This window comes from Equus asinus, chromosome 22, assembly GCF_041296235.1.
Source record: "Equus asinus isolate D_3611 breed Donkey chromosome 22, EquAss-T2T_v2, whole genome shotgun sequence".
Lineage (NCBI taxonomy): Eukaryota > Metazoa > Chordata > Mammalia > Perissodactyla > Equidae > Equus > Equus asinus.
This window is the reverse complement of record NC_091811.1, coordinates 45,598,478-45,622,517: the sequence shown is the minus strand read 5'-3', so window position 1 is coordinate 45,622,517 and position 24,040 is coordinate 45,598,478. Positions and strand designations below refer to the sequence as shown.

Sequence of the window (24,040 nt, the reverse complement as noted above, 5' to 3'; positions counted from 1 at the left end):
GATTAGAAGATAAATCAACTATATATTCCTAAATATGAATACGAAACTTCAAATCCTTTAATGTTCACTGCCATTAGTTGTACAGCCAAGTGAGGCGCAAACGTTTTTTGAAATAATGAATGAATGGTGGGAAGAATAAGAAAATTGATCAAATTTTTTGCAGTTTGCTAAAATTACTAGCAAACTGTTAGATTTGGGTCAATCTATCCAGATATGGTATTCTTTCAAATTTTCCGTATTTTTCTTGACATACATTTAGGCCCACTTTTGATTTCAAAGCTGTTGAAAACCAGAGTATACTAATTTTTTTTTAAACTTTCTTCTCAGGCCTCCACTTTTCAAACTGAAATGCTATGACAGTATTTATGTTTATAATTTCCTCACATGACAGAGCAAGATAGAAAATGTAAGACTGAAAAGATCAATTGCTGCTGAAAAAGCAACCCCATCACAATTTATTTTAAAAACCCAGGACTAATGAAAAAAGAGTTAAATCTATTTGTTTTTGAGGAGAAGCTTTCTTCAGGCCAACTTTAAGAGATGATTAATTGCCGTGATTTTCTTGTGTGTTCCACTGATCTTGCTGGACTGCCTTCATTGAATTCAAGCGGCAGTTGGAGCTGAATAGCTTTATATCTTCTGGTATCACATGTCCTGCTTCAAATGTAATTACAAGCTTCTAGAAGCTGAATATAAAGAACTCATTTAGAATGGCTGTTCAGGTTGTTTACTATAAACCATATATGCAGTTATTCAGAACTGTAAACTCATTCAGTTACTATTAGGCTTTTTTTTTTTTAAATGAATAAACCTCTTGAAACAGGGAGGTTTTACTTTAATCAGTACCTCAATGTTAAACTTTGCCATTAGACCAAAGTCCAAACCTGGGGTTTGATTTTGTGCCATTATGGTGTAAATCGTTCATCAATCTGCGTGTTCACATCGACCTGGTTCTCGGGCACTCACAAAACAGCCACAGCATCTAAAAACCCAAAGAAGGAAGTGCCTCTGCCTCCTAAGGAAAAATGACAGTTGTCAATCTGGAACTTGAGAGACAGACAGGACAAGTTCATGGTTCATTTTGTGGTTTTAAAGCAACAATAATCCCAGGAAAATTCTAATTAGCAAATTGATACCATCCAAGTGTTTTGAATTTAGACTATTGTCGTTTTGTGCTTATTTCTATAGTCAACATTTTGTCTTTTGCTTTTCCTTTGGCTTCTTATTAACAAAAAAATGTTAATTTTTATATTTCCACCCTGTTTTAGGAGTTGAAAAATCCTAAGACACTAATAAGTGTGGAAAGTGACCTGTCACATAGTTGAGTGCTTTAGTTTCTGTAAGGCAGCAATAATATTACCTAAATTAAACACCATTGGAATTTTCATGAAATTGTATTCATTTTTAATAAGGTCTTTTTTGAAACATTATCAGGTTGATCTGTCCTTTTGCAGTCGGCTTCATTTTTCTCCCAGGAATAAAATACATTATCATGGGTCTTTATTTCATCCGGTAGCTCTCCGACTGCTGTTCACTCATAGTAGGAACAAAATTACTAAAGGTCATCTATCTTCCAATACAATATTTTCATAAGAAATTGTGAGGCCGCTATCCTGACTGGTAAATGACTGGCAAGATTGGTATAGTTACACAATAAATGGAATTCCTGCCATTTCTAATATTCCACCATACTTATGTTCTGTGGATATGTAGTCCTCACCATAATGGGCAAAAAATGTTCAAATAATAGTGTCACTGAGCTACCACTGCCAGAGTAGGTGTTAAATGGGATGCACAAGAGAGGCCATGGCATCCATATTGGTGCCCAATAGAGAAATCTATTTTCAGTTCTGACTCCAAGCAGAGTAGCTTTCTCTGCTGGAGAGGTTTAATTCTCCCCTCCCAGTACCATGACATCCAGAATGCTGGTTCCATATGGACCACATGCAAACCACAGGACACACAAATGCGGGAGCCCACACGAAAGTTTGAGAGGATCAGAGTGCTTCAGTTAAGATGCAGCCATTGTCGCTAGTAAGTAGAGCAGGCAACCAGCATTTGCAGAGCGTATTAGACGGATACCACCAGATGTTAAACGTCCTGGATCTCACACAAGTGACTTCAGGGAGACCAGAACTTTTCCCTTTATCAAAGACTATATAGTAAAAAAGAAGAAGAAAGTGCCTTCAAGGAGCTTACATTCCAGAAGGGATCAGGGGACAGAAAATAAACTCTTGGACAAGTAAATAGTGTCAGGTGCTAGAGGAGGGAGGTATGAAAACCACAGACCAGGCCAAGATGCGAGAGGTTGGCTGTGAGGGATGGGAGCGCTGATTCTAGATCAGACTGGTGGGATGGCCTCTGTGAGGAGGGGATACTTGAGTGGAACTTGGGAGGAAAGGTTCCAACCAGAAAGCACAGGAGCACAAAGTTCCTGGGACAGAAAAAGACTTTGTCCTTGTTTGCTAAGGCTGCCATAACAAACACCACGGACTGAGTGCTTAAAGAACAGACGTTTATTTTCCCGCGGTTCTGGAAGCCAGAAATCCTAGATCAAGGTGTCAGCAGAGTGGTTTTTTCTGAGGCTTCTCTCCTTGGCTTATAGATGGTCATCTCCTCTCCGTGTCTTCACATGATCTGTCCTCCGTGTGTATCTGTCTCTTAGTCTCCTCTTCTTCTAAGGATATAAGGACACCAGTCATACTGGGTTAGGGCTCACCCTAATGACCTCATTTTACCTTAATTACCTCTTTAAAGACCCCATCTCCAAAGACAGCCTCACTCTGAGGCACTGGGGTTCAGGACTTCCAGACACGACTTTGGGGGCACACTGTTCAACCCATTACAAGCTTGGTGTGTTCAAGGGGCAGAGAGAGCACTCAAGAGGCTGCAGTGTGATGGGAAAAAGAGAGTAGAGGGAGAGGGGAGGACCCCAGATTTTATTTCATGTGTGTTATTCTGAGATTTAGAACAATAACAAGCTAAGCCTTTTCCATGACTTCAGTGCTAAATCCAGTGTATCTTATTCCCAATACTTTTTGAATGGCTCATGTATTGGGCTGACTTAGTGCACAGTTTTGTACATTTTTCTGGTGATTTTGAAATCGTTGGCACATAAGAGTGATAAAATAGTTCAAAAGTCGTGGTATTATTATGAGGATTTAACTAGATGGTGCGTGTAGACACTTAGCACAGTGTCTAAAACATAGTCAGCACTCAAAAATATGGCTATTTATATAAATATCATAATTGTCATGATTGGGAAGCGAGCCCAAGATCCTACCCAAAAAGAGGAAAACTGAGGCTTGTCCCTGAAGAGCCTTCTCCAGACACTTCTTCAACTAACTACAGACCAAGCTCAGAAGATAGAAAAACAACATGCTCACCACCTTTGGAACACTCTGAGAAGACAAACTTGCTCCGTTCATTGGGTTCCACTCATCTGGGACTGTGGTGGCCTGGGCTGGAGGAGAGTTTACTCCAGAGAGGGAAGAGCAGAACTTCACCTCCCTCAGACCTGCTGCTGCCTGACCCCACTGCAGAGCCTTTTGCCATCCCTTTCTCCATTCCTCACCTTCCAAGGCAGTCCTTTCTGTACAATGCTCCTTCATTAGCACCTGTGTATGATGCCTGTGCAACACGAGTAAAAATAAATAGAAGGGAGCAGGGGAGAGAGGTTTTTTTCTTCCCTAGTTGCTGGAAACAAAAGCCCTCAGACAACTCTAGATGGGCTTTGGCTTGTGTGAACAACTATACTTTGTTCCACAGTGAGCGAGTAAGGAGAGAAGCATTTGTTGATACTAGTGGAGGCAGCTAAAAAGAAGTTGATGAGCCAATCATCTGGGCTGCTGAAGAACTTCCTTGGAAAGATCCAAAATCTTCCCAAGATGTCTCCCAGAGATTTACACCAGAAGGAGGTCCCACAGCTACCTTCCCCCAACTCCCCTTGTTCCTCAGCTGTCCCTCATCTCCCATCCTCTGCCCTGCTTGAACCCAAGCCACAGACCATGGGAGTCACCACCTATGACTTAGAAACTGAGTCCTCACTCACAGTACCCAGCCACATGAGGAGAAGGGAGAGGCAAGCATAAGGATAAGAGAAAAAGAAGAGGCTGAGAAGACAGGGGAAGGGATATCTTCCTAGCATCTTCTTGGGAACTCTGAACACATTTTCCTAAAGAAACATTGTTATTCATGGTTTTTGTGTCAAATGGTCCCATTAGGGCTATTACATGATGGCACCTGAAAGAGCAAAGTCTCTTCTATTGTGGGTCATGTAAACTCTAATGGCTAGCCTGGGAGCATGACCTCATACATGGCATTGTTTCTATTGGAAAGTACATTATGAGATCAGTAGTGATTCAATGCATTTTTACAAAATGTTTTTGTTATCCTGACCACATGTGGCAGACAGAATAATTACTTCCAAAGATATTCTTACCCTAGTCCCCAGAACCTCTGAATATGTTACCTTACCTGGCAAAAGAGACTTTGCTGACGGGATTTGGTTAAGGATCTTGAAAGGAAGAGATTATCATGGATTATTCAAGTAAACCCAATGTAATCATGAGAATCCTTAAAAGCAGAGAACTTTTTCCAGTTGAAGCCAGTCAATGCGAGACATGACTATGGAAGAATGGCCAGAGAGACGTAACAGTGCTGTGTTTGAAGATAAAGGAAGGGGGCCACAAACCAAGAAATGCAAGCGGTCTCTCGAAGCTGGAAAAGGTAGGAAGTAGACTCCCCCAGAGCCTCAGTGAAGGAAAGCAGCTCTGTCGACACCTTGATTTTAACCCAGTGTTTTTTTAAGCCGTTAAGTCTATTGTAATTTGTTACCGCAGCAACATAAAACTAACACACCGCTAAAGCAACGTGTGTTTATTTTAGGAGCTTTGGTAATTTATGGAAACATTTAAAAAGGAAACAAAAGTTACCCATAATTCTACTATCCTGTAATATCCATTATTAAGTGTTTGGCGTATATCTTTCTAGTCTTTTTTCTTTTCATAAAATTACAGTGCACCTCTAATCGGTCTATTTTAAAAACACAAATATAGACTTTTCTCAATCAAAAGTAGAATCATACTTCACAAGTTATTTTTACAATCTGCTTTTCTTTTGTATTATGTGAGTATTTCTGCACATCGTTATATGTTTTCTTTAGCAGCGTTTTTTTGCCTACATAATATTCCATCTTACAATTGTAAGATCAAAACTATGTTAAAAATTCTTTTTAAATTGACTATGTTGCACTCACTTATAAAGTTGTATAGATTACATATGTATGCATTTCTATATCGTAATGCAACTATGTTGTATTCACTTATAAACCTGTACCAGTATATATTATCACACTATTATTTTTCCATCACCTCGTCTTTTCAGTTCCTACTCAAAGACCTTCCCATTTAGAAGTTGTGGACGTATCATAACCCATGATCCATCATGCATTGGCCAGCAGGTGTCAGGATAGAAAAGGTCAAATGGTTTATACACTACCTCAATACAAGCACACATATTGAACTGTATAGGTTATCTGTACCTAACCTATGAAAGGGTCTCCCTCTGGAAGGGAGATTTAGTTCAATTTTCCATCTAAGAGAGGCACCCATTGAACTCCATCTCTCCCCAGAGGGCAATCTAGTCTTTGCCTAAATATTCCCAGTGGTTGAAATCACTCTATAACATGAGACGGCTTAGTCATGTTAGGGTAACTTTCATTAATGGAAAATATAACCTCCTAATAATCCCAAATTGGCCCCCCTCTAATTTCTACCCACTGGTCTAGTTGGCTCTTGGAAGCAATACGCAATAACCCAATACCCTCTCTTCCATGATAGCTTTTCAAATACTTGAAGATGGCATCCATACTCTCAAAATGTGTGAATCCTCTGAAGCAATGTTGGGATTTGGAGATCTTGGTTGAACCACAGTTAAGTATGGTCTCTCTTAAAAACGAGTTGTATGAACGCTATATTGCCAATCTTCAGAGAAATGTCAGGCAATTCTCCTATAACTCAAAAGGCAACAAATAGAACAATTCCTATCTCTTCAGGCTTCATTTTCTTGGATCTAAATTTCCACATCCTGGAGACACTAAAAATATTCCGAGGGAGTGGAAGTTAAAAAACAGTTTCTTCCTCATGAAGGAAGATGAGGAGCTACCCAGGGAAGCACCCTTCTGGAGGATCACAGACTAAGGATGGGCTAGAGAAAAACGGGTGGGATTATCTAGTTTTATGTTACTGTTTCCACTTTGTTATTCACCTAGCCTTAATTGCAGTTCTAGTAAAATATTCCAATCTTGTCTCAACTGTTATCTGGGTATTCAAATAAGGACCGTGAAGCCCCCTTGATGGTTGAAGGGCAGAATTGCCCTCGTAGCAGCAGTAATTAGCAAGAGAGCTTTAAGGTGGGGATTGCAAATAGATGTCATTTTTAATGCTAACACAAATCAATTAGTAGTGGCTGCCCAGAGCACTGTTGAGAAAGATTCTGAGGCCATATCCAGACTTAGCAGAAAAGAATGCTTTGATCAGTTACAGCTATAGATCATATGACAGAGGTAGCAACATAGATAAATGATTAATACCATCCTTGCCCTAAAGGAAGTTGCATATCAAGGAACAAGGGTTACAACCTTGGAGGATCTGAATTTTCTCTAATTAAGAAAGAAAACGCCTTTTATTAAGGAAGAAGATGTACTCCAGAAGCTATCATGTATCTTACAATTTCACATCCTAATTTTTCCAGAACGTTTGCCTCCATTTCCTTCAAATGTTCATCACTGGGCTTGGTTTTCAGATCTTTTGACATCCAGGTTGTCCTCCATGGGGCACGTTCTGGTTTATCTCTGTTTTATCTCCGTTTATCTTCTAAAATGCTATGCCCAGAACTCCCTGAAAAGTAGTGGAATAGAAAACAGAAGAGCTGAATATACCCTTAAGTAATTTTGGAAACAAACAAATAGAATGAAAACCACCAAACAGCAAGACGAGCCTCAAATGCCTTTACCAAATCCAAGAGAAACAATGGATGTGCATCTAACAAGTACGGAACCTCCAAAGACGAGAGGCAGGCAGAGAACCGAAGGAAGATGCCCCCAATGGCAGAAACTCCCATGCTAGGATCTACAAATTTTTATTCTGTATTTTTTTAAAAGATTGATAGTTTAATAATTATTGCAGAAATAAAAGGTGAAATACTTCATTAAATAACATTTAAGAAATCACATATTTGCAGAGAAATGTAATAGTAGAGTTGTATATATATATATATATATGTATATAGTAAAAGTACCAGGCCTGAAACACAATTATAAATGTTCAACATATTCTTGGACTATTCCAATTTATTTGTCTCACATATCCGATTATTTTTCAAATGTGCATGAAACCAAAAGTCACAGGACAGAACAAAGTTGCACAGTGTCTTCCTGTAGAGAACCATGTGGTCTCTAATTAAAAGTGGTCCAGTTGGAAGACCTCTTTTTAGGCTGGCTTGGTCTCAGGAAAGTCGTGGGGTTGTGTGTTATTTTGTTTTGTTTTGTTTTATTGCTGTTGTTGTTATTAATTCCAAAGTTTGGCTGATTCAATCAAGCTCTCTGGAAAAAAAAAAAAACCTCTCCAGGGGTCTCTAATGAGAAGCCAGGTTGAATCCTAGTGAAATTCTTATACAGTACAGCCTACCACCTCAGTTCTCTAACAACTGCTCAGCCCAGCATACCAGCTGTTAGGATGAAAATTGACCATGAGCTAGGAAAATTAAATTCTTCCTGCTCAGCTTTTATCAGATAACTTCTCTCTGTTCCCAATTCAGCCGTGACCGAATACTTTCTCATTTATGCAAATTGTCGATGATGTGTCCAAACTAGGAGGACATAAGAGAAGCAAGGTGCCAAATGAAAACTGGGAGGTCAAACGTGTAAGTCAAGTCTGTCTTCAATCGTCTTCATCAGTCCAAAGCTACGGAGACTTGTTTCCAAGAGCGCAGATGTTTTTCAACAAAGTAAGAGCATTTGGTGCGTTTTTTTGGCAGATGGCAAGATAAAGCCCATTTGCTTAAGAAGCCACTCCTTCTTTGATGTGGTTAATTATGACCTCTTGGGGTACATACCAACCTTATCGAAATCCATCTGGGTAGTGCTCGCTCTTGTAAAAATGCCTCCTGTTGCTTTACTGTTAGTACTGCTTTCATGCCAACAGTGTTCCTCACGCTGTGTAAAACCCAGGAAGACGGAGTTCCACACCAGTGACTTGAAACTTGAATAAGACAGACCCAGAAATTGAGACATGAAACTACAGGTGAGAATGTGGGCAGATCTGAAGATCGTACATTTCATTTTCATTTTTCTTCATCTTTCCTTTTGTTATCCATTAATCCACAGGTGAACATTTTTCTCCTCCTCATTTTTTGCCTGTGTTACAGAATAGAACCTACTGATTGTAAGGTGAAGTTTTTTTTCCAAAAATGCCGAAAGTACATAAAGAAAAAAGTGAAGGTTCTCTCTCACTAGTTCCAGTGCTAACAACGAGGTATGTGTTTGTAATTCCAGACTTTTTTCCCTCTGTATATACTATACATGACTTTCAATGTTGCTTTTTTTGAAAAATCAAAACAGTTTCACACAGAGACAGCCACACAAAATGAGTCTTATAAAGATTTTTAGGAGAGAAGTTGTAAGTCAGCATGGTAGATTCAGAGGGAAAAAAATCAAAGAATTACTATGGGCAATATGAAGAGAGGAAAATAAAACCCGAAGGAGATAAGAGAAAAGTCTAAAGCCATCAGCGAATGAAGAATTAAAGGAAGACCTCACTATAGCCCAGAGAGTTAAAGAGAGGCAAGAGAAACAGCAGAGAGAAAAAGAAAGAGGTCTATTTTATTCTCAGCGGTATACCCAGGGCCTAGCAGAGTAACTACTTAATACATATTTTTTTCCTGAGTTCCACTGTATAAACTAGATCAAACTAGAACCCAGGAAGGCAGAGACAAGTTTAGAACAGTTTAATGACACAAGAAATTAGCTCAAGAAACGCATTTTGATAATGAGGAAAAAATTGACATTTGATGCTGGCTTTTGTGCATGGAAGAGAAAGAACATAGAGGTAAAGTTATATGAGAAAAGCAAGACAGAGGAAATAAGGTCAGTGATGGTGGCAGATATAGAGGGAGAGCTATAAAGTATTTGTGAGCGAAGATAGCCAGACAGAATGAATTGTGGAGCCCTGGGAGAATGATAAACATTTGTGGAGTTCTAGCAAGTGACACACTTTATTGGGTTTTTTCGTTCATCTTCAACCCTCTGATGGAGAGATTAATGATATCCATTTAAAGATATGGAAATTGAGGGTCAGAAAGTTTTAGTGTCCCAAATCTCTCAGCTAATAAGTAGCAGAATGGACTTTCAAGCCTAGGCCTCGGTTCTCTAAGCCCAAACCTCATTCCAAGTGATGGAAGCTTCCTCCAGAGCAGTATGTTGTGGGAGTGGCTTATCAGATTGAGAAACAGGAGTGTGGAGTCTTGCTACTCAGAGCATGATATGGGGACCATTAGGATCACCATCACCTGGAAGCATAATCTTGGGCCCCCACTCCAGAATTACTGAACCAGCATCTGCATTTTGACAGATCCCTAGGGGATTGGAATGCATCTTAAAGTTTGAGAAGCACTCATACAGGCCATTATATTCCCTAGAACTCAGCACCATTCATTTTGGGGAATTTCAAGAATTCTCTACCACTGAAAAGCCTATGAAAGGTGAGAAGCTATTTGCCATTTGGTCCCTGGCAAATTGCCTGTGGGACCCTTTTTAATCATTTCATCTTTGTTATGTGCATATCAGATAGTTCATAGAGTGAAATGGAATAAGACAAGTCAAGGACCACGATTGCGCCAACGTGGCTTAGGGTGGGCCAATGCTTCTCAACTGCATCCACCAAAACGGCAATTTTCCAGCCAAGTTCATTTCTCTCCTTCCCATCCAGACACAAATTAGCCAATTTTAGCCCCATCTCCCCTGCTTAGACCTCAAAAACGACCTCTCACAGGCTGTGCATGTTGTGTGGTGGGGGATGGGAAAGTGTTTGCTTTGGAAACTCGCCCTGGGTTTCTAAGCACTGCTGGGTTTGGGTAACTAAAACCCGGAAGAGGGAGGGCTTCGTTCCGGTGTGGTCCCTCCCACTCACTCACCCACAAGATGCAGCTGGCTCTGGACAGCTGGAAGCACAGGCTTCTGAGCTCTGTCATCAGCTACCAATGGCCTTGAGAAAGCCACTTGTCCTTTCTGTGCCTCAATTGCCTCACCTGTAAGATGGGCCTTGCTTAGTTCACAGGGACACCAGAATTAATTAATGTTCATAAAACGTTGAGATTTCCTAGATGAAAGTGTCTATATAAGTGTAAATGATTATCATTATCATTATTATTATTATTATTGTTATTATGACATAAAGTATGGATGACAGATTAAGCATGGGATTAGACGTCAACCTCCCGGGGATAGTTGATTTCTGGATAAACAAGAAGTGCTGTAGACTGTTATTATCCACCCTCCTTTCCCATGTCTGCTCGGGAATGCACCATCGTGTTTGCTAGACTATTAATGCAAAAAGCCATCTTTAGTTCGCTTGGTTCACATCACTTAGTGATGAATTCAGATGAGATGGTGATGACTGAAGACCAGCAAATCTCTTGAGCTGTTTATCTCCTGGATCAAGCAGATCCTGCTACCCTGGTGAATTGTAATCACCTGATAAATGGGTGTGGAGACAATTCCGAACCTAGCCTACCACTGAACCAAATTACCAAGTCAGTCCAATGAAAAGTTTGCATTTTCCTTTCAGATATACTATAAATGAAAGCATAAATAAATGCTAAGAGAATTTTAAATCTCCCCCAGATGACCTCACAACATGACAAAGTTAAGGAAATCTGTGGGGGATTAAGGCCACTTCTGTTCCCTCTGAATAAAACTGAATCAGCCTCTCAGCGCATGTTCACTCCTTTCCATTTGCTAGGACTGAGCCCTGTGGTGTATATGTAACGGGGTTGGAAATTCCAGGTGCCAGCCAGGCAGAGCTCCCGCGTAAGGAAACCAGAAACTTCAGGCAGAATAGCTACATAAGGGCCGCTTAAGGAGGGCTCCCACTCTCTCACGGGTGTCAGGGGGTCTGTGAAGCCCCTAAAATGGCCTAAAGCCTTTTACATGTATGTGAATTTTTCCGAGGAGAAGATTCACAGCTTTCATAGATTTTCAGCAGATTCTGTGCCCTAACAGGATTGAGATCCAAATTTTCTCCTCCCATGTAATTTCATATTCTTGGACATACACAATTTCAGTTCCTCTGAAACCCTATATCACACCCCTTCCTGATATAGGAGTGACAATTGCATCTGATATCATGGTTTTCCCAGCAAATCCTCTACTCTGTGGATCATTTTTAAGAATAAGTTTGATCAAGTCAACATGAGCCCTAAAACCCAGATCTGGTTCTGATTTTGAGTTTAGCTAGGGACATTTCATTGTTCCAAACCCTTCTCCATTTGGAATAACATTTGTGCTCTGCTCTCCAAGCTTTTGACTAAACTTCTAACACTTCTCCTTTTCATTTAACTGCCCTTTCACTGTGTTAAAACGACTGGACTGTGATGGAAATTTGGTGGAGAGGGAGCTCGGTCTGAGAAAGTATGAATCTTTATTTTATTTCAGATAAGCTCCTGGAAAATGTACATATTTTCCAAAGCAATCAATCAGAATTCACTTGGCAGCGAAGCCATCCCACAGGCCCCGGTTCCCTTATGTGATTTATGAGAGCTTCTCTTTCCAATAAAGTTGAGAGTACCCGGAGAATAGCTTCTCACCCTGCAGTGTTTAACTGTAGTTTGCAAGCTAAGCCAAGAATCAGAAAGAAGCACAATGGGATGCAAAAATCCAAGGAGAGAAAGAAGAGATGGGACAAATTCTATTTGGAGGCAGAACATCCCCCTTAAATCACTTTCTAGCTCAGTGACTCTGCATTTTTCACTGATGCAGATATTAATTGAAATGCTGGTTTATACCATCACTCAGAAAGGGCCATGACAGCATTGGGTAGTAGAGGATTTTTTTTTTTTAATTTAATTCACAAACCACCTTGGGTTAGTCAAAAGAACATTGGACTGGGAGCTGGGGGGCCTGAGTCCTAGGCTACCACTTGCTTCCTGTGTGAACTGTCACTTTCTTATTTGTAAAATGAGGAGCGTCTACCAGACAGCCTCCAGTTCTAAAATTCTGTATCCGTGGAACTCTAGACAAATCCTCTGAAGATTATTTAGGGGCATCCTGTTCAGGTTTCTGACCTCCCTGGCAAAGAAACATTTATTGAAAAACTGTTTTATGCTAGGAGCTGAGCCTAATGCAAGATATTCAAAATAAAGAAGACAATATCCTTACCCTCAAAAGCTCCCAATCTGACACTGTACCGGTAATATAATGTTATGGGATTAAACTAGCAGAATCAGCAAAGTTCCATAGGCACATAGTGGGAGAGTGCAAGGGCGTCTGAAACAAAGGAGGCAACATGTGCAAAGGCACAGGGGTATGAATTGCCTGGTGTGATCAGGAGACAGAATGAGCCCAGGACCTTGCGTTCTTCTCTACCCTAGTGAACAGCCCAGGCAATCTGAAAGGAAACCCCAAGGTCTGCTTATGGGTCTCCCTACAGCTAATCTCTCCCCTACTTCCTTTACTCTGTGCCCAACTTTATGCCCTTTATTTATAGAGCCAAGCAAAAGGTAGCCCCAGACAGAAGGACCTACTGAAGGCTCCCAAGTTGATCCTCATTTATCATTTCTTTACTCCCTCCACCTTCCCTGGCTCTGTGTTGTTTGTGCCTAATCAGAGGAAGGGTGGGACGGAAGACTGGGGTTGCCTTTCACCCTTGCTGCTACAGGGTGAAGAATTCTTTCATTTCCACTCAATTTCCTGTTCAAATCTATTTACTTCTTTTCTCATTGTTCAGCTTGATTGGCATTTCTGGAATAGCTCTTTGCTCCTCTCTCCATATCTTCCATTGTAAAATAGTAACCAGATCTTTTCCCTGGGGGTGTAGAGTGAGGGGGCAGAATGTCTGGGCAGAGTACATTCCCATAAGTACTAATGTGTTGCTCTTTATAGAAGATGACAATATCAAGAGGGCTTTCTGTTTAAGTTAATTTTCTCGCGATGGTTCTGGATTGGTATTAACTCATTCTTTCATCTCGTCTCCCTTGGGACTAAGGGAACCTTACTGGTAGGCAACTGAGCCCACAGTACAAACTCCAGGATTCACACTCAATCTCCTGTCTAATGTTCCTACTAAGATACTACATTAACTCGTTGGTATCAAACTAGCAAACAGCTGCAGCAATCTACAATTCTTATGCTATTGGGTAGAGTAAGCTTTCCCAATGGTATTTGGTCAAGTAACATGTTCCCACAAAAAAAGAGTTTTGTAATCAAATTATTTGGGGAAATCTTGAGTTTAAAAAGTTAAGTCTCAGAGCCTTTAATGCGCTAATTTGGTTTGTAAATCTTCAAGAAAGTGGTTCACAAATGTATTAGACCCTTTATTCCCAAAGGATGTATCAATCATCCTGCGGTGCTGTTAAAAATCTAGGTTGCCCAGCCCCCCTCCCAGAGAATGGGAGTCCACAGCAGCCCAGGACTGAGTATTTTAACAGACACCCTAGGTGGCTCAGATGCATATGACCTGCACGTTGAGAAACACTGACCTGGACTTTTTCCCTAACAAGTTGCTCAGAATACGTTTTGGGAAATGCAAATGCTTGTCTAGGGAATTAACTCAAGGTCAGTCAAAAGAAGGGCTGAGTTGTTTTATTCCACTACACCATAGCTCTCATTCACATTTTTTTATAACCACAGATAAGACCTCATTAACGAAAAGGGGGCAAACTAGCAATAAATAGAAGTGAGAAGAATCAGCCCACTATTGACAACAAGACCCTCAGGCTCTGGCATCCAAAAATAATTCTAACCGAGCTCATAGTACCAGTGTCAAGGTTTTTGTTGTTTAGCTTATTTTTTAATAAGATCATCCAAATCAAAACGGACTTTCTCCAACATCTTTTTAAAGCCAGAGAAAGAAGAGAAAACTATATTTTGGTGATGGTAAATTTGCACTCGCCACACTATCAGATTTGGTCTCAAGGTTTTTGTGAATGTTGACAATTACCCACTAACACCTTTGAGTTATCAATAGTCAAGTGCCAGAAAGTTAACACACCAATGGGCTTTAGATCCTTTCGAATCAACAATATATGAAATGGGCCACAGCTGTAGCAGGCCAGGAATAAAGTGTTAAATATACACTGGAGCAGAGTCAAATTGGAGAATATTCTTAATACCTCAGTAGGACCTCCTCTGGACTCACTTGCTAATTAAGAAACAGTACCTTAGAGTACACAATGGCAGGCCGCACTTTGGTAAAATGAAATCAATATTTCAAAGAGGAAAGTGCAGTGCTCTTAAAAGGCAGAGTAACTGTGTCCTAAGTGGGTTTCTGAAGACAGTACTGTGATCGGATATGGGTAATACTCATTATCTGAGGATAATTAAAAGTAGGGTTTTTTAAAATTCTCTTAAAATGAATCAACCTCAAGTAAACACAATACTTCATTTTAAAAGGAAGGGGGAAAATTTTGTAAAATAAACTGAAATTATTAACATAAGTTTATTTCATCTATCTTATGGCTTAAAATTCAGTTATAAGACATTTTATGCTAACATTACACAGGATTGAATGTTGGAGTGAGGAAAAATTGTGTGAGTTCAGTGGACAATATCTTTTATTTGACGTCTTTTCAAAGATAATAACTATGGGCACTCAGATTTTAGCTATGGAATTCCCCTCTTTGTTGTTGGTTTTTTTTTTTTTCTGAGGAAGATTCTCCCTCAACTAATATCCGTTGCCAATCCTCCTCTTTTTTTGCTTGAGGAAGATCACCCCTGAGCTAACATCTGTGCCAATCAATCTTCCTCTATTTTGTATGTGGGATGACTCCACAGCTTGGCTGATGAGTGGAGTAAGTCTGCACCCAGGATCTGAACCCATGAACCTGGGCTGCCGAAGCAGAGCGCAGGGAACTTTAAGCATTTGGCCACAGGGCCGCCCTGGAATTCCCCTCTTTTATATAATTTTAGAATCATGTATTATTAAAGTTGTAAGGGAGTCTTGGAGATCATGGAATCTGTATTATCAAGACTTTCATCCAAAAGTTTTGGAAACCTAATGTAGTTTGAGCCATTTTCTCATCCAACTAAAATCCTAAATGCTAACTTGATGCTAAGAATCTCTCCTTCCTCCATCCCTTAGCTCTGCTTTCCTTTTCATCAGCATTATTCTTGGGCAAGCCCTCCCCAAATGACTCAAATGGCCCTTTGGCCGCTTTAGGATTATATTTTACTAGCATAGCAACAAAGTTAGAAGGAAAAGGCCCTTTCCCAATAGTTTCGGCCAGTGGTGCTATGTAAATGTTTAACAACCAGCTTTCCAGATAAAAATCCTGATTTGTAGCATTTGCCAATTTCCATGGTGTAAATACTCCCACCATGGACAATTTCAACCCACCAACTTGACATCACTAACCATGGAATTGGGAAAGAGATGTACAGTCGTCCATTTATATAACATTTCCTCCATACAAACACAGTACAGATAAACAACATCAAGATTATAGGTAATAATAAAATATAGTACAATAATTAAAAAGCCATGAGCTTTGAGTATTCACTATCTTCATTTTAATATCATTGAATTATAAGTTTATATAATCTAATTTTTAATCATGGTTATGTTTAACAACTGATTTGAAAAATTCCTAGAAATTAACATTGGCTCTTGCAGGCCAGCGTGAGCCAGCACACTGCTAGTCCCATCAGAAATCCAGGAGGACAGTTCACAGGAGCCCGGCTTGGGTCACACACCCATTTCAAGAGCCATCTCTGAATCCAAGGGGATGTGGTGTTCTAACTAGCCAAGCTTGGTCATCTGCCTGGGGATGGAATGAGCCTACAGGCATATAGATGGGGGAAGAGTCTATGATGATGGGGAAGAGTGGTTCTATACTATAAAATGAGAGAAATAGGCTGGGCAGGCAAAACAACAGACATCCATCTTAATACATGAAATACTGCACATGTAGGTAATAAGGTAAGCATAGAATTTACGGTCCACTTTGAGAGTAAAAGAAGATGCTATTAATTATTATATTGGAACCACAAATAAGAAATCTAAGGCCTAGGTCAAATAACTGGCTGGCTTAGATTCACACATATCAAACGAATGTCAGAGCCAAGACTAGAGGCCAAATTTCCTGATTCCCAGTTCAGGGCACTCCATAAACTTTTTCTATGGTAATGGTGTTCCATTTGTCTTTTTGGGGGGATGGTTGTCAAACAGAAAATCCCCAAAAATGAAGGATTAGAATATACTCAGTGTTTGAAATTATCTGAAATTTGCTCTTTAAAATTATGTATTATACTTTCTACGTTTCAAAGTTCCTTAGTCAATGTTTTAGTTTACCATATATAACTGGTGGGAATGTAGAATTCTGAGAACAATTTGACAAAACTAACAAAAGCCTTAAAATTCTATATACCCTTTGTCTCAACAAATTAACTTCTGTAAACTAGTTTGAGGAACTAATCACAGATATGCTCAAATATTTTACTTTAAGCATGTTTATTGTAACATTATGAATAAGAGTGAAAAATTAGAAAAAACTTAAATGGTGAACAGTAGACAAAGAGATAAATCATAATACATCAATCCACTGAAGAACCATAAAAATGATGCAAAGAAAAAGGAAATGACACAGAAGAAAGTCCATTATATATGACCACATATTTTTGTAGGAGGAAAGCATGACTGAAAGGATAGACCATACCAAAATATTAACAGTGACTCTACATTGAACACAAATTGACTTTATATTTTATAAAGATTACCAATTTTCTATCTTTTTAAAGATCATTAAATTGTACAAGCCGCTAATTTTAAAACTCGCTGGGGCTGGCCCGGTGGTGCAGCAGTTAAGTGCGGACATGGCACCACTTCGCACACCATGCTGTGTTAGGCATCCCACATAGGAAGTAAAGGAAGATGGGCATGGATGTTAGCTCAGGGCCAGTCTTCCTCAGCAAAAAGAGGAGGACTGGCAGTAGTTAGCTCAGGGCTAATCTTCCTCAAAAGAACAAAAAACAAACAAAAAAAATTTGCTGTGCTCTGTCCACTGTCATGTACCACCTTTCTTCATGTCCCCATTGCTGCATTCATCCTGGTTTAAAAGCAGCTTAAGACTTTTACTGGAGATAAATCTGTCTTATGGCAACAGTAAAAGGAATGAGAGAGTGTTAAAAACGCAACCAAAGAAAAATCCCTATGTACACATTCTGGAAAAGGAAACTGATTTCCCTGGCCTGCAAATGCTAGGATTTGCAACTCCGTGCCACCTTTTTCACAATTGTTTTAATTTTATTTGAAACTGCCTACTTTGGGAGACTGTTATAAAAGAGCAGAAATCCACATCAATTCAGATTATTTCCAAGAATCTCTCCTGTTTCCCACGTAAAGGATGAATTCAGAGAGCCACAGGCTTTTAAGAATCCAGCAAAGACTTCACTGAGGTTTGAGCAACTCTCCAAATTCATAAAAGAGTCAAAGGATCTCATTTTGAAATTCATTTAGCCAGAGGAAATTGAAGGAATAAAATTAACTAAAGGATATGAAACAGGGAGGGGAAGATTATGGTAAATGAATTTCTTTAAAGTTATTTAAAGGAAAGTTATGAATGCAAATTTTAAAAACACACACTTTTTTTTTTTGCAAGTCATAATGAATTTTTAGGCTATCTAAACTCATCTAATTGAAGATAAAATATTGCTCCAGCAACACATATGGCAAGGAGCCCCTGAAGGTAGAAATCCATTTCCCTAGAAATGTATTTATTTTGCAGTTAAATATAGTAAAAGAGTGAAAGAAGAAACAAGGACGCTTCTACAGAAATGTTTGCTTCAGGGCCCAGATTTTAAAGTTACAGTGATTGCATCAGAAAAAGGGCTATACTTGGAAACTGAAAACATGAGTTTTGGTCTTGGCTCTGCAATTTACCAGCCCGTATTGCCCTGGAAAAATAACTTAACCTCTTTGAATCTCAAAATTTTGGTCTTGAAAAATGGATAAAATCGTAACAACTCTACAGTTGGTTAAGTACAATGGCTGATATTTATTGGATGCTCAATAAATATTTGTTAAATGAATTAATGGTGTCTGTGAGATTACTTTGCAAACTGTGTGGACAACAGTGCTTCCCTAGCACGACAGCACCTGGCTCAGTAACGTGTATTACTTATTTATGTTTTGTGTTTTCTGACTCTCCTGACTCAACGTAAGCTCCATGAAAGCAGGAATTGTTTATCTTTTGTGGTTTTGCTTCTCAATTGTTTTCACCTTCGAAACTTAAAACAAGGACCTCAGGCCAGAGAAATTGAAAGACTATGGAAAGGTTTGGGTTTCAGGCCTTCTCTTCTCATGTAACCTTGATAACCAGATTAAATTATCTGTAGCAGAAAGAGCTCCTGGCTCTGAATTACCGATGCCTTAACACAGCGATTACGGTTTTCTCTTAATAAAATTCTGTCATGATCTTGGGGGGATGTGTTTGAACTGCGCCAGTCCACATCTTGGGATGAGAAAGCCATGGAAGATTCAAGGTAGAACAACTATGTTTTATAATAAGAAGGTGATCTCCCCTCCCCTTGAGCATAAACTGCCTGAGGACAGGGATTTTTCTCCATCTGGTTCACCACTGTATTCCAGCACCCAGTACAGAGTCTGTAACAAACTTCCCTCAGTAAAACACTTAGGGAAAAAAACATTTGGGGGATGAACTTTTTCTCTTATTAGATTTCAGAATACAAAGCTATGCCTGGACCGTGGAAAGGCAAGTCTATGAGATGGGCCTGGAGTTCAAGAGACAATTACCACAATCTTAACAGAGTAGGATAGAGACAGGCATGCTGAGGGCAAGAAAGAGAAATATTGGTGTGTAACTGAAGAGAAGAAAATATATTTGGTAGATTGGTCATTCCTTAGAAATAGAAGCCTGAAGATGATGGACCCACATCTTTTAGGCAGGTGATAATTCCTCACCTCCATTGGACACACACAAAAAATAAATTAGGGCCAGGCGCATGGCCTATGGTTAGGTTGGGCATGCTCCACTTCAGCAGCCTGGGTTCAGTTCCCAGGCGCAGACCTACACCACTTGTCAGGGGCCATGCTGTGGCGGCAACCCACATACAAAATAGAGGAAGATTGGCACAGATGTTAGCTCAGGCCTACTCTTCCTCAAGCAAAAAGAGGAAGATGGGCAGCAGATGTTAGCTTCAGGTGAATCTTCCTCAGTAAAAAATAAAAACAAAAAATAAAATAAATCAGCCAATAAGAACAATTTTGGTTTCTACAGTTTGAAAGGCAGCTACTAAAAATTGTCAACCTGTCTTCAAATAATTTACTCTTGGTCACCTAGAATAACTACAACAGAGGGAAAAAAGGTGAAAATAAAATTTCCCCCACATAATGCCTTCAAGCAGCTTCAATTTTAGCTATTTCAGAGGCGTTCACCAGAAAATGAATTCTTTTTTCCCTCCCAGACAAGTCCAGTTGTCTCAGTGCTTTCTTCATGTGCATTCTAACGTTGACAGATAATTAAACAGTAGTTAGGAAACTGCACTTAGAAAAGTGACAAGGTACCTTTTAAAACACCTTATAGTTACCTGAAAAGCCTCTCTCATCTCAGAAGTTGTGACTTCCTCAGTTTCCCTAATGGTTGACACCTCAAGGAGGTAATTAAAGCTAGTTCTGCTCTATGCAGTGCTCTTAAAAAACAATTTCCCTTTCAGACTTCAGAGGGTAAAAAGAATATAAAGTTGAATTTCCTTTTAAACGCAAGGGACTCCCAGTAAAGGCTCCATAGAAATTTCCTGTAAAGCAAGGAGCCGTGAAAAGACTCACAGCTTCCTGCCACACAACAGTGACACAGATTAAAAGGAAGCCCTAAATGATACACCTCACTAACACATGCTGCCATTCTTTATCAACACGATGGAAATTGGAATGTTTCTTTTATCTTTCTGAACTTTCTCGAAATGACTACCCAAATTCCCTTAGTACACAGGCAGGAATGCACTTGGCAAGCTTTCTAGAGAGAAAAGAAGAAAAAGAGTTCAGCTTTGAAATTACTTGACATGATTTAATAGGAGCTTTAGACAGAGAAAATGGAAGCCATTGGCCAAACCTCAGGCCGCGTTATTGCAACGTAGACCTGGATACCATGGGGGACATCATTTCTAACCATCACTGGTCGAAGCAAACAGGTTAGTGAAATGCATAAACAATGAGTACAGATGGTGATGGCTGCAAGAGCAGAGCCAGGGGGGTAAGCTAGGATCTCGCCCAAAAACATTTCCACTGAGGCTTCTAAAGCCAGCTACAGAGTCCAAGCCACAGCTTGACTCTCCAAAGGACAAGCGGCTTCTAATATTCCACAAAACTCAGATGCTGGTCTTGAAAAGCTGAGCCAAAACAGTTCTCACATAATAAAACACAGGACTTTCTCTCCCTCCAAAATTGTGTTATAAATTTAAAACGTTCTCCCAGAAACTACTTTTAACAATTAGATAGCCTATGGAAAGATACTACAGGCTAACTATATATGATCTTGGAGAGAAAAAAAGAGATCGTAATGACTGAAATATCCTTGTGTTTTGACAGGGGTTGTGGCTACAGAAAGTGAGCCACCGTGGCAGTGTTGGCTGTCACTGTCTGTGACCAGGACTCTGCAGGTATTCACGTTGCACAGTGGTAACTGGGAACTGCCAACAGTCCATTCACATTTAATTGTACTGTGGTGTCATTGTAAAAATTGTAATTTGCAATGGAACGGTTGGTGTGAAACCCAAGAGTACTTATCTTAACTGTGTTTTATTTTATTCTTTCCATAGACCATTCTCTCAGTTAGAAGGATGAGTAATTGATTTCATGACCCGCCACAAGTCTCTGATGAATAATCAACCAATTGGTTTAGAGATTTTATTTTGCAATTTACAGTTCAATAAAAAAGGGAGGGAGAATTCTTCCCAGAAGTTAGAAAAAGGTGAGCCTTACTTAAATGATATTTAAAATAAAACACAAAAGCACTAAAATAATTCAGAGTTACATCTTCTACTCCACTTTCACTAGGGACATTGAAATGACTGGGCACAAGGATAAGTAATGACATGAACAATGATGTGGAAAAACAAAGAAGCAAGAATCTGATAAAACAAGTTATTCTTATATTTGGATTTAGCCAGTCCATCTGCCTGATATTCTGACTTGTGGGTTTATACAAAGATGTTCTTAGAGCCAGCTGTGGTATACTGAAAGGAACTCTGACACTGTAAGCAGAAATCCTTTTCTAGAAGAGTCTGAATTTGGCCACCAATTACCTGTGTGATCAAGTCACAAACTGTGTAAGTCTCATGTGTAATGTAGGGTTAATAATTCAAACTCTACAATGTTATGGCGAGGACTCAATAAAATAGTGCTTGGAAAATGTTTGCTTAAGCACAACTGTCTGTGGCTGGACGTTAAATTCTAAATGAGGGTCCCATTCAGTTGGGGGAAGCTTAGATCATAGCAGCTGATGTCTCATTCCTGCGGTCTAGTCTGGGAGAACTCTGAGCCTCTGAGAAGAGTGGGAGTTCTGTTGGCCGCAGGTCAGGTGAACGGCAATGCTGAGCAAGGAGCCAAGGGCAGTGTCCTAGCGCTGTCCTATTAACCAAAAACGTATCTAGTATTTACAGTGTATCATGCACTTTTAAAAGCATTTTGCTTGTATTAACCTATTTACACCTGACAACAGCCATGTAAGGTAGAGATACTCTCATGATCATTCTCATTTTACAGGTTGAATGACTAAGACAAAGAAGAAAACATGAAGAGATTCAAAGTCACTCAGCTCGGCAGAACCAGAATGCAACCTAAGCTCTGAGGCTCCAGGGTTCTTAATGTCTCTCACCAGCATAGAACAAGAAAAGCCCCTGAGGGCTCCCTGCCAAACCAATGCTGAGAGAGGACCAAAGAGGCCTGGGATCCAACAGAGAGCCCCAGGCTACTGGGTGTGGGGTCCTGGGGACCAGAGGCAGCAGTAAGACCATCAGCAGTGGTGACCAGATTAAAGTGCAGAAGAAAAAGCAGTATGAGGGCACTGCATTAACCTCAGCAGACAGAGCAAGGACGGGGCTGATCCCCAGGGACAGGGCAGGACAAGACATCTCCCCAGGACCACATGCTCCCTCTGTGGCAAGCGAGCACCATGCTGGGAAGGTGAGGTGGGAGGAGCGCCTTAAGGAGGGCAAGGAGGAACCACTGAGACAAGGCTTTCCTGAAAGCAGAGGAGACTCCAGGATCCTTCCTCAGCCAAATCAAGTGTTTCCTTCCTGAAGGGAGCACAGAGCCTGGAAACCCAGATCGGCTCATGTGGGGAAAACAAATTTGCAGCTTGTCTCTGCCCAAAGTCTTTTACTCGCTGTTCCCTCGGCCTGGAGTGCTTTTCCCCAGATCCTTAGTCTTTCCCTCACTTCGTTCAGATGTCTATTCAAACATCACCCCTCCGGAGACGCCATTGCTCTCTCTGCCCCTACCCATCAGGCACCAGCTGTCATCACTTCATTTGTTATCTTTCCTTCAAATAGAACGTAAGCTCTGTGGGCATAAGGACTTTGTCTCCTTTCTGGCTTTATCCTCAATGCCCAAAACTGTCCCTAGTGTATAGGAGACGCTCAGTAACGTTTGTTGACTGACAGAATGTGTCAGAATGTGTTTGTGTCAACCCCAGTGCATACATATTTAGGATAACAGAGCTAGAAGGAAACTTAGAGTTCAATCTGGTGAATCCCAAATGTTTTTCTCTTTTAATCAGCAGAATACATTCTTCAAATTCTAAGATATAAGCAGAAAAAGCCCTAACAGCTCTGCTTGAACCCTGGAAGTGAGGGGGCGGTGCTTTCTAGGAAGAATTGTGGAGAACTATTTGGAAAACACTTATCTAGATCAATTGCTTCATTTTTTAACTATGGAAATTGAAGCCCAGAGAGGTTACGTAATTTGCTGAAAGTCATCAAGTCCAAAAGTTAGTTTTCATGAACTCTAGTCTAAAAGAAGACCATATCTGCTAGTTACCTGTTTTGAACCAGGCAGAGAGAAGGTTCTGGTTCCAGAAGCCTCTTGTTCAGATTTCGTGTGATGGTTACTCTGCCCATAGATTCCAAGATCATGGAATTTCTTCAATATTACAAATCCAGGTTCTGGGGAAAGAGTACTTCCATTTCTTATTTTTTTGTTCTAATTACTAACATTTGGCAAACACAGCGAATGGCACCACGTGAGTTTCTCCCACCTTCTTAATACCGTTTCCCTCACCCAGCCCTTGCCTGCACACCCAGGATCTGAGGCTCATCTTCTTTTGCAGTTCAGCAATGTTCCTCCCTCCCCCCATCCTCCCTTCCTCCACACATGTTCCACATCTGTCAAAACGCCCTTCAGCTACACACTCCAAAATACTTACATACACAATTCTTCCTGAGTATGTGCATGTGCCTCTGTCTCTCTCTCTCCTTCTCCCTCTCTCTCTCCCCTTCTCCCTCTCTCTCTCTCTCCCTCTCTCTCCCTCTCTCTCTCTCTCTCTCCTTCTCCCTCTCTCTCTCTCTCCTTCTCCCTTTCTCTCTCTCTCTCTCCTTCTCCCTCTCTCTCCCTCTCTCTCTCTCTCTCCCTCTCTCTCTCTCTCTCTCTCTCCCTCTCTCTCTCTCTCTCTCCCTCTCCCTCTCTCCCTCTCTCTCTCTCTCTCCCTCTCTCTCTCTCCCTCTCTCTCTCTCTCTCTCCTTCTCCCTCTCTCTCTCTCTCTCTCTCTCCTTCTCCCTCTCTCTCCCTCTCTCTCTCTCTCTCTCTCTCTCTCCCTC

The 24,040-nt window shown here is 40.4% G+C and overlaps 1 long non-coding RNA gene across 1 annotated transcript; it reads right to left on the bottom strand.

The window, feature by feature from the left end:
- Nucleotides 1–2,505: 2,505 nt before the first annotated feature.
- LOC123279950 (uncharacterized) lies at nt 2,506–23,764 on the bottom strand. Its single transcript, XR_006518408.2, has 3 exons — nt 23,650–23,764; nt 23,265–23,389; nt 2,506–2,677 (listed from the first exon to the last, which is right to left on the bottom strand). It is a non-coding gene; the product is annotated as an uncharacterized lncRNA (long non-coding RNA).
- Between the last annotated feature and the right edge of the window lie 276 nt (nt 23,765–24,040).